Source organism: Chaetura pelagica, unplaced genomic scaffold, assembly GCF_000747805.2.
Source record: "Chaetura pelagica isolate M959 unplaced genomic scaffold, ChaPel_1.0 scaffold1156, whole genome shotgun sequence".
NCBI classification, from domain to species: domain Eukaryota; kingdom Metazoa; phylum Chordata; class Aves; order Apodiformes; family Apodidae; genus Chaetura; species Chaetura pelagica.
The window spans coordinates 151,459-163,545 of record NW_009953556.1 but is presented as its reverse complement, the minus strand read 5'-3'; the positions used below and the strand labels follow the sequence as shown (position 1 = coordinate 163,545).

Below are 12,087 nucleotides of genomic sequence, written 5' to 3'. Positions count from 1 at the left end.
GAGAATGCAGATTTTGAATCAGCAGAATGGTACTGTGGAGAACAGTACTAATGCTGTTTCCTGTCAAGAGTTCAAAGTCAAAACAAAATCTCCCTGTAATCAACCAGCTTGAAATTTCTTTGCATTTCATTGAAGCATATGTTGTAGTTTTGGCAGGGATGCAACCTCTATAATATCAAGTGGAAACAGTTTCACAAACCATGTGCAGCATATCTACATTGCAAGGTTTTACCAGAAACATTTCTGCCAGCAGATATTACTGGCATAGCTGTTTCAGCAGAGTGCGTTCACGTTCCTCTGGTGTTCCTCCCCACAACATGCCTTTTTTGATGCCAGATTGTTCATGAAGAGGCTGTGTGACATTGTGGTTAGGCATCCCAGTGGCCACCATCAAGGCAGCTGTACCTCTACATTTCCATTGATGGATCTTCATTTTTCATTTTAAAATTTCCTCTGCGTAGAACTAGAATATTTGGCAAAATTAATGAAGATTTCTGAGCAGCAGAGACAGAATATTGCTCCACTCAGAGTTAAAGCATTCAAAGTGTTAAAGTGCTTGTGTGGCATATGCAGAACAAATTAGAAATATTAGGAAAACAAAAGTTTGATGCACCTGAGTATATTGCATATCTAAGCCAAGCCCAGAAAACCCTTCAATCTTTCAAAGGCCCAGGCAAATAAGTAATAACAAAATAATTTAGGTTGGAAAGGATCCTTAAGATCATCAAGTCCAACCATTACCCCAGCACTACCAAGTCTGCCACTAAACCATGTCCCCAAGCACCACATCTACACAGCATTTGAACAGCTCCAGGGATAGTGACTCAACCACTTTTCTGGACAGCCTGTTCCAGTGCCTGACGCGCCTTTCGGGAATATGGCCTGAGGGTAGGTGACTGAGTTAACAGAAGCTCAGTTCTCAGTGTATGAAGTGTCCCCCCATGCTGGGGGACATAATTAATACCCGTATCTGAGACAATCTGCTGTTCATACAGAATTTTTAGATCTGGAGTTTTACCTTGTTTTCAAGACATCAGGTTTTTCTGCAGTACTGTTGAATGCTCTGTCACATATAAAAGCACTTTTACGGGGGTTCTGCCTGAGAAATTGTGGAGTGACTTGAGGCATTTCTTAATTTTTGTCTGTCCTCCCACCGCTGGCAGTAATTCATGGTGTCTCAGCAGGCCTCATCTGCCATCATTTAATGTATCAGTGTAGGTGCAGCATAATGTGCCAATTGCCAGATAGTCTCTCTGTACCCTAAATGACTGGCTTTGCTTTGCCCTTCAGCCTCTCATATTCTGGTTCTGACCATCTCACTGGTATTTATGGCTTAATGGTGCTTGAGATGTGCAAAGCGGAACTTTTTGGTAACTGTCTGACTGAATTTGCAAAGAAACAAGCTTGTCCAAATTCTTCTGCAAAGAAGCACTGGCGTGTTGCACAGAAATGGTTTAATTTAGCACATACTCTCTTAAACACACAAGTGAGGGGTTTTGGTTTACCTTCTTCAGCCTTCTTGCGTGAAAGAACCAAATAATCCAGTTCAAGCAGAGAGTAAATGCAAACCTGCTGAAAACTTCTTTCTGACGATGTGTATTTTATTCTGTAGCTATTGTCAGCAGCAATAACAAGAGCAAATCTGGAGGTATAAACTGGCACAGTAACTTGGGGGATTATGTGTGAATTGTGGTGAACAGGGAAGTAACAATATTCAAAGAAAAAAAAAACCTCTCTTTCTCAGCATTAGGTGTGAAAAAGGTGACTTTGCTGCTAAAGACATAAGGTGTTCTGACAGACAGTCATACTGTGTTTGGCCAGACAGCATATTCTCTACCTGTTCTAGCCTAGTTAGGGTAGATATGCTTGGAATTTTTCAGTAGTTCTTTGTTCCTAAAAGCAAGTAGCCTCAAGGACTCCTGCACTTTATACTTGAACTCTGATGGATAAAGACTAGGTAATAAAAATAAGCTGAAATTGCAGAACCTCTGGTAAAAATTTGATGAACCAGCTGCACTGTCCAACTCAGCTTCACCAGGTTGAGCCACAAATTAAAAAACAACTCCATTCCACTACCCCTTTAAGATTTTCCAAGACTTTCTTGCTAATAACACCTTCAAAATGGAAGAGGCATTACAGGACAGAGATAATTCCATTTCCTCCTGCAACATTTACTTGTGAAGCTGTGAACACATGCAAAAACTTGAGTATTCTAAGATTGTTTCTGGGCTTCTTTTTTAGTGGCTGTAATTTAATGTTTTTGGTCTAGAGGACTTTGACAACCATGAAAATATACAAATAACCAGGACATTTTGGCTGCAATAAGGAAGAGAAGCTGACTGAACAAGAAAGCATGGGTATCATTTGTAGCACAGTTTGTATGGAAACCATGGATTGTCTGTACAGTCCTAACTGTTCAATTTTCTGACTGCCAGGAGAGAATTAATTCTATATCCCTTAAATACTTCTGATATTGCAGCAAGACTATGTTCTTTAAATAAAGTTAGCATTGGCTTCTGTCAGAATGTTTCTTAACCAGATTGCTGTTTAGAACCACTCCGTGCCCAAATTCCTCTTAGACTGAAATTTTACTTGGTTTCTCTCAAGATTTGTCTGTAAACTGTTATCATTGTTACGATTTTCAAGCTGGAGTTGCCATTTAAGTGAAGTAAGCAAATATATGTCAACTACATCTGATACAGTTAAACACAGGATAAACATACAGGTTCATGCATAATGTGTCATTTTAAATCTTATGATAGACACCCAAGATTGGTGTTGTTTATACATCTTATGGAAAACATTTTTAATGCCAAACTACAGCAATCTGACTAAGAAAAAGAAGATAAAGTAGGAACAAAAGGAAGCATTGTTTAATCCCCATTCTATATATGAGAAAACGAAATATCATGGATCAAAAAATGTACTTAATTGAGCAACTACTTCATCCGCTGACCTGAATTCAGCATTAACCTGCAGAATCTGATGGTTTTTCTCACAATGCAGACAGAGACTAAGGAATATTTCAAACCTGAAGCTAGATTTCTGAGGTTGGAATTTTGCACGTGTTTGGGATTTGCTGGAATTTCAGCTACTGACTGTGACCAGCTGGGCAGTTTTCTACTATGTACTCAAGCCATGTGAGTAACTGTGTTAAGTGGGACTTAAACTGGCTTGGAAAGAAGTTGCATTGCCTACATCAATGTCTTTATTTACAGTGCCTGCAGTTTGGTTATGTAGAGATTTATAATCTGACTGAATCTCTGGCTGTTTACTGAGTGCTGCTCTGCTGACAGATTCTGAGCTGACATGTTCTCGACAGACATCTTTTTTTGTTCTGGTGATTGATGCTCATGACTGTGCAAAGAAGCTGCTGTGTATCTATTGCACAAGTCAAATGATTGTTTCCAATTTGTCCAAGAGTGGCTTTGTACCAAGTGATAGGAAAATTCATTTTATGTCCATTCCTTTCATTTTTAAAACATAAGGGTTTTATGAGGATGAAAAAAATGGGACGTATGCATGCAGTTTTTAGGGAATGTCAACACATATGCTTGTATTCAACCACTGGCATCCAACAGCTGAAAAAACAAGTCAGAAGCTTGCTACTCTAATAGGTAGGAATATGTCTGGGGTTATTTGAATTTTCTGAATTTGTCGGAGTATAAATGTATTATTCCATTCTTTAGCATACCATAAGCATTTGTTATAAGTTAACAAATACTTTATCTGCCAAAGATTCAATCTTTTTTCTTGGCATATATGTACTGCCTTTGGCAGCTGTGCAAGGCAGATGTGTTTTTCTTTAAACAAGACACTAGCATTCTAGAGGAATAGTTCCTTTGGGTCCTCTAAAAGTATCTTGTCTGTAGTATTAGCTCACTGTTTCAGATTGTTTCTGTCTTCAGATCTTTTGACAAAGATGTCAAACCAGACAATCCTTTCCCCAGTGTGTGCCTCTTAAAACACTATGTTTCTATTAAAAATAATACAGTAATGACTCTTTTTTCTTTTTCTTTTTCTGTTTTTTTTAATTAATCCAGTTTGCATATGAATGAGCATGAGGTAAAGTCACTGGAACTTAAGTATGTCCTTAAGTGCTTTTTAAAAAGAGCTGGAAATAACTGCTAAAGAACTATGAATTAGCTAATCAGTTTTGCAAACAACTTGCAGAAATACCTGGGGAAATAGAGTTGCTAAGATGTACGTTTAGATGTTAATTTTATTTTTTAGACCATACCTAAACTTCCTTTGGAGTACAGTTGTACAATGTATTATTGACACATTTTGTCTTTTAAAAATTTTATTCCTTGGTATAGCTACAAGCACATTAGAGCTTTACAGATGCTGAAGTTTCCTTCATGAGCTCAGTTCTGAATTCAGAACCAGATTTTCAAGAGTTTGTTTTCTGCAAAGGAATTTTAAAATGTCTGATTTTTCCAGGAGGCTTAGCCCAGTTCACAGTGTTCTACATCTAACAGTGACTCAGAGAATTTTTTCAGAGAATTGTTGACTGAAGATCCTGTCTCAGAAACAGTGGGGATAGTTAACTTTTTCTTCTTATTTCAGTATGTGCAATGGAAGATACTGTCTTGGAATATCAGTTTGGTTTTATGATCTGTTTGGCACCTTTTAAAAGAGAAAGGTTCTGCTAAGCAGTGATTATGAGCAGGGAATACTGTTTGTCTCCCTGTTTCACCTTGGTGAGCCTGAAAACCAGATCTTAGTTCAGTTGTGTAATAAAAACAGTTAATTCTCTGCCCCAGAAAATAGGTGATAACCACATGGGAAGCATTTAGTCTAAGCATGTAGTTTAGGAAAGCAAACTCCACCTTCTCAAGTGCATTCTTCCTTTTCACTGTTTAATGTCTGAATAGGGCTTTCTGCCTCCCAGAGTCACATGGTAGGTAAGAGCTCCCACTCAGCAAGAAGGGGCCGAGGTAAATGAGCTTGGGCTTCTACTGGTCAGTTTTGCCTTCAGGACCTTCAAGTTCAGGTATGATTCTTCCCATTTCTGTTTGAGTCCAACAGAATAGATTCAAGCCCATGTATATGATGTACGTGAGATTTAGTCACCCAATGCCACCCAAAAAATAACCACTGATGTTACCAATTATTAGGTTTTTCCTCTCTTTTTTTACATGGCAGACATAAAAATATAATTGCTGACTTTGGTTTTCTTAATGTGTTTTCAAGTGTGAGCTTTTTAATTAAAGCACTTAGTTGACAAAATCATGCTTTACTGTCTTAACTGAGTGATGTATATACATACATACACTCTCTTCACAAAATCTGAATACTTTGACAGAAAAAAATAAATGTTACTAGAGATTGTAATATTCTCTATACTTTTATTAGATACTTTAACACCTTCTTTTCCCCTTTTTTAAAAATAATATTCACAAAAGCTCAGCTTCCTAGCCCAGCATCCATACAGTCACACAGTATACAAACTGGCAGACTTTGTATCACAACTTTAAAAAATGTCCAAGGAACAAGAGAAAATTAAAAAAATAATAATTCACCAGCTTCTGCTCAAATTTACTTATAGTTGCACTGCTTAATGATTCCAAGGGGTTTATTGTGGGGAAGACTGAGTCATTTTTAATGGTTGGGGTTTTTTTTATGAGTTTTTTCCTTAATATATCATTTTGAGGAATCTAATTTTCATTAACATTGTTGCATCTGTCAAGGCACCAGCCTGTGATATTTATTCAGATTTTGATTTTTAGAACTCAAGATTAGTGCTTTCCATCTGATGAATTAATATGATGTAAACAGATGAGTCCAGACCTAATTTCCATTCTAGAACTAGTTCAGTGTACTTCAGTGCAGTTCACTCTGGCTTCAACCAGTACAGGAGCCAATGGTCTCCATGAAGAGCAGATACAAAGAAAATATTAGTCATAATACGAAGTGTGCTCACAACTGCAGATGCACTCTCAGATTTTCAGGTGCAAAATGAGAGAGAGCAGCTGCAAATATATTAATTGTATTTCACAATCAAATGTGTAATTTTGATCTGCTTTGTGAATATAGGACTTACTTGGAAATTAAAATGTAAGCCATCTTCTGTATCCCATCAGTAGTCATCTAGTCCTGTGCTGTGTTGCACTTGAGAGGGGATTTCAACCCCAAAGCTTAAAAGGAAGGAGGGGAGCACTCTGAAGACAAAAGACTAAGGACACATATTTATACACATGAAAAACTTGATTGAGCTTAGTGGAGTAAATACCCTGCTACAGAAGTTTTAGGTATCATAAAAAAGCAAAATTAATCAAATCAAGACTAAAAGGTATAGAGTTCCTTTTCCTCTTAGTTATTTACTTTTGAAATATGGAAAACATCACCTTGTGTGAGTAAAGCTTGTGGCTCAGCACACTGTGACCTTTGATTTTGGGATTTTGCTTTATGAAAAGAGGATTTGACAAAAGAGTTCTTTAATAGAAAGTCTGTATGTAATATAAGAAAGTATATAAAGGTAATTAAAGTAAACATTAATTTATATAAGTAATTAAAGAAAGATACAGTAACCTTAAAAGTTTTACTGTTATGCATCATGGTTTTAATATAGTTTATTTACCTTAGTATGGATGAACAGTACTGGAATTGTAAGTTTCCAGTTCAACTTTTAGCCTATTTTTTGTAATATCTCAGGAAAAGTAAAAAAATCTTAAAATAACGAGAAAAGGTGGCTTCCCCTGTCTTCGATTCATCACTTATGATTTACTACTTGTTCCTTTCCTGTCACCTCTATTCTATCAAATTCTGAGCTGAATGTCAAGTTCTTAATACCTGCTGTTGGAATTAGGAATTTCGAAAGACTTTGAAAGTAACGTAATAATTAAGATATTCAGAAATGTCCATCAGTTGGATGTTACTGAGTTGATAGTTTCACAGTTTCCCCGTAGCCAGTCCAAATGCTACCACAGAATGAGCAGGATTACATTCAGTCTTACTGAAAAGTGAGCATTTGGGTTTGTTGTGGGTTTGCCGTAGGGGTTTGGGGTTTTCAGCTCTCAGATCCAATTTGCAACACCAGCTTTGGTACATGTGTAAGGATGATGGTGAGAAGAGCATGCAAAGAGCAGCACAGAAGCAGTTATTTCAGCAACAGCATCGTTTTTAAGAGGCTTTGAAATGTGAACTGAAAGGGTGTTGAAACTGGCCTGAGGAATATTCGTTTTTTGTGTAAACTATGGTGAATTAGAATCTTAGATCTGCTTCAAATAGATGCCTTAAATTCAAAAAAGTAATTTCCATGTTTTTTGTTGTTATTTCAGTAGAACTGTAGAAGCATCATGGCTAAACTTGACAACTACTAACAAACTGCCACTTCTCAAAAAATCTAGGGTGCTTTGTGGCTGGAGTGTGGTTTATTATGAACTTTGAAGGAAGGCACAAGAAACACATTACAAAGCCCTTTATTACATGTGGACTTGAGGAACTCACTGGGAAGCTATGATTGAAATTTATAAAAGCTAATTAAGAGTTAATGTGTGAGGGCTGTATTTGTAATTTTTATGCTAACAGCTGAGACCCAACACTGTAATTTAGAAATAAATTCATTGCTTGTACCTTTAGAGTGCACAGGGAAAACATCTAAAACAAACATTTATTTAGGAATTATTGGTAAGATTTGCATATCTGTTACAGTAATCTTAAATCTTTTGCAGGGTTGCTAGATATTTTTTAGGATTTATAAATCCATTTGGACACTATATACATTACTTAATTCTTAAGGAAGTATATGGGGAGGGACTTGTTACAAGGGTTTGTAGTGAGAGGGAGGGGGTAGTGGATTAAAACTGAAGGAAAGGAGATTTAGGTTAGACATTACATATTAAAAATAATCTCTTTTGGGACTGTGATTTGTGTTGAGAAAATAGCACAAATAGAGAAATACATTTTGGAATCATGGACTGCATACCTTTATATAGCTCAGTCTGATTTTTGGGGTATTAGCAGGGTGAGCCTTTACATAAATATCATCTTGTCTAAAAGTGATGAAAAAAATGGGGCCACAGAAAGATTCTGTCTTAACTGACATGAATGATATTCTTCTGAACTAGATGTTCCTGCCAGTGCAATTTTGATTGACATATCTAAGGAAAATTTTAAGCTTTTTCCCCCTTTTTTCTTGAGATAAACTGAACAAACTTGCAGCTGACAGGAGCCTCACAGGGGATTGTAAGGAGGCAGAGAGAAGAGAATGAAACATTTCTTTTTATGCTGAAATACCAAAATAGTAATGACATTGTATCATGGTTTAAAAACAAAAAAAAAAAACACACCACACACAAAAAAACCCCAAAACCCACAACAGAAAAGTTTGCTAGTAACGCAGTAGGTATTTTGCATGATGTGGAAGACTGAATGCTACATGTTGAAGATATCAGTTAATCAAAACTTTTCTGTCACTTTCTTTTTTCTACACCAAGTTGGGAATCTTTAACTCGCATTCCCTTTCTCTTGCAGGAAAAAAAAACAAAAACAAAAACCACTGCCCGTAAGTAAAATCTCACAGGACAGGGAGAAACAAGTACTTGTCATAAGGAAGTTTTTCTAATTCTTTTCTAAGTAACAATTTTTTTTCCAGATGAAGTGTATTAGAGATAATAATTCAAGTCTTTGTCTTACCAGCTTATCTTGGAAACTCTGTGTTCTAAATGCTTCGTTCACATCACTTTATTTGTAATAAAGCATTATCCTAATTTAGTAAGTTACTCGCTGTTCCAAATAGCACTGCTCTCAGTCAAACCCACATAATGTGAAAAAGTTAAGTAAACCAAACACTAAATAGATTTTGTAAACTAAGAAATTAAACCAAAATTAAGAGTCTCAATTACTTCAAAACTTCAAAACATCCTTTACTGGAAGGTTTTTGATATTTTAAGGTTTTGTTCTTTTGAAACAAAAGACCAAAACCAGAAATTATAGATAATGTCTTTTCAGAATTTCCCATTATGCCTTATTATATTTGGCTGGCAGTGCAATGTTGATATATTTGGTAGTTACTCCATTAAGAATATTACTATGTTTGTTTGAGAGGTTCTTGTCCCTTCTGCTTATGTCTAGAGATTTGAAGGGGTGTAGCTACATACAAAAATATTACTACATCCCTCTCTACTGTATTAGAAGTAAACGAACTTGCACAACAGTTACAGCAGGAAAAAAAGAGAAAAAGAGTATGGTAGGATTTATGCCTTAATTATGAACTTTCCATTTAATTCTTAACATCAATACCAAACCTCAGAACACTGCGTACATCTTGGCAGAGCGTATCCAAAATCAGATCATTTGTAACCTGCTCTATGCAAACTACCTGTTAGAGAACTTTCTCATCACAGAATGGGAAACAATGTGGTAATTTAGTAACATACTTTTTTGTAGTAGGGACCATGTTTTTGTGGGTGCTGCCACACCAAATAAGACTGAATCATTCTGTAAGATATTTTATTACAGTATGCCTTAGAGAGCTTAGATTTTTCCAAAGTACAAGTTGAGTAATGTGCTCTGGGTGATGCTGCTTTTGCAGGGGAGTTGGGAGTAGATGATCTCTAGAGGTCCCTTCCAACTCCGGCAATTCCCTGATTCCGTGATTCCATATTTCAGCCTGTCCAGAAACAGAGGATCAATTAATGTTAACAATCTACTTTTCATCTTCCATTTGTAAGCACAATAAATTGCTGGTAAGCTTGTCTGGTGAACTTTAAAAGCAGAAGAGACCAATACTTAGATACAAAGTTGTTAAAATAGCAAGTCCTTTGAAAAATATTAAAGTGTGTAAATTGTTTCTCAATATATTAGCTAGTAGTGAAGTGAAGTGATGCTATTTTTAGATTTACACAAAAAAACTTGTGAAAACCATTATTATTTGCAGTAACAGCAAATCTGAAGGCTTTGATTATTTTGCTCATAATTGCATTTTTCTGAAGATTATTTTATATTTTGTATATATTTCTTAATGATTCTTGTAGTTTCTGAGGTGATTCAAAATTATATTAGAAACCAAAGAGAGGAAATAGCAATCTTGGTGAAGAACACAAAAATGGAAATGTGGTTTTGCTAAGTACATGAAATATTAATTTTATTTTTTTTCTGTTTACAGTTCAGACTATGTGCTTTTACTCTGTTCTAGAATTTGGAGAGGATAAAAAGAAGCAGAAATTATAACAAGTAATTCTCCATATTCTTTCACTAAATTGATAGTTTGGCTGCCCTGCTTCTGTGGAGAAATTTTGTAGAGCAACCCAGTTCTTGTTTAGGGATAATTTTCCTACTCAGTAGGATACTATGTCCTAAATGTAGCAGACATGCTGTTGGGCAGGTATTAGCTTTTTGCTGTTTTTCAGAAGCTGTCAAGGAATCATTTTTAGAGTTCCATAGTGTCTTTCTTCATATTCTGTAATGTTCAGTATGTCACCATACAGACAGCAATATGATTGTGTTTGCTGCTTGTGCTTTCTTTGTCTTAGTTGCTATTAAGACTTATATGTAAGTTTGAGATTATGAGCATAAATTAAATTAAAAACTGGGTTCTGTTCATTATTTAGTATGTTACTTAGAAAAGATGTGACATATGCTGCTGAAATATGTTGCATTTCATTAAAACCTTCATGTTTTGTAGATTTCAGCAGCAAAGTCCTGAATGTCAAAACTTTTCATTTTGGGGGGTGTATGCTTTGCTGTATTTTCTCAAGAGCAGAACAAAGCAAAGCAATGAGGATGATACCCTGTTGTAAAACTCTGACATCTCCTCTGATCCATAATTGTATTTCTTGGACTCTTTTTTATTGTATTTTCCATAGTTGTAGTGGAATTTCAAGCTTCCATTCTTACTCAACTCTTTGGATCTTAAAAATTATTAAAGCATGACTCTGAGAATTTAAAAACTAATAACTTTAAAATTACTGTCTGTTTCACTAATCTTAGCTGTCATAGTGTCTCAAAAGGCAGCAGAGCTAGAAATCTTACTTTTTAGTAAGGTTTCAGCCACACTTTTTAATCAGGAAGGCACAAGACTATTTTAAGAGTTCTGCTGTCCTTGAATATTTAAGGTAATGCTTGAACATAGTGTACAATACACACAGTTCTTTTTATTTGCATTAATTTAGACATACTTTGTGATGTAACAAGCTGCTTGGCTGTCTTTTCCTGAATGGAAATAAAAATATCATGGATAAGCTACTATGAATCATTTTGATAACATGTGCCAATTGAAGGTAAATTTCAACTACCTCTACTCATTAGCTGAAGGTAAAGAACTTTGAGGTCATTTAGTCTGTTTCTTCCAGTATAGTACACTTCCTTTCTTCCTAGATTATATTTAACTGTTGAAGAGAGAGGTCTTTTGCCACTTGACAAACTGTTCCACAATTCAGAATGACAACTCACAAAGTTGTTTCCTTCTCTTATTAAAAAAAAATAGCTTTTCCTTAATTACATTACTTTGGGTTGTTTCTTTTAATTGTCTACATGGAAACTTGAATTCCTGTGAACTACTGTGTTCGTAATTTCTTTGGTAAAAAAAAAACTTTATTTTGAGATCAAAGAATTCTGATATACATCATTATAAACTGCAGAATAACTGAATGAACAGGGTGAAGGCTTTTATAGACTAGCAGGGCTGACAATTAAAAAGCTTTTTTCATGGTTTGGAGCATAACCTAATTATTTTTTTCTCGTTAAATATGGCTATTATTGTAATTAAAGATTAACAATTGCTGATAGTTACTGGGCTCTTTTAATGTAATATTCTGCACAAATAAACCCCTCTGTTTCAATGGTGCTAGTTTCCCCCTCCATCCCCTCTTCTGCAGATGTACCGTGTTACTTGAGCAGAAAAAGCAATAAACTCAATTGAAGGTGTATAGTTAAACCAGTGTCTCAGGGACATGTGGTTATTGTGCAGGGGGATGCTGGAGGTAAAAGAAGGTAAAAAAAGGGGAGGTAAAAGAAATATTACCAAAACCGTCCTAATATTGTGGTCTGATCTAATACTGTGTCCAGTGTCTGTTCAGAAGACTATTGAAATTAGTTTTTCTCTTTGATCTCTGTACACTTGCGTATATGCATGTATCACTT

The 12,087-nt window shown here is 35.6% G+C and overlaps 1 protein-coding gene across 1 annotated transcript in view; it reads left to right on the top strand.

Annotated features, from left to right (window-relative positions):
* The window catches only part of LOC104390381 (inactive N-acetylated-alpha-linked acidic dipeptidase-like protein 2), a gene marked incomplete at its 5' end in the record, with an annotated part of 66,846 nt that overhangs the window by 27,328 nt on the left and 27,431 nt on the right, over positions 1-12,087 (top strand). The gene's annotated exons all lie outside the window — the stretch shown is intronic.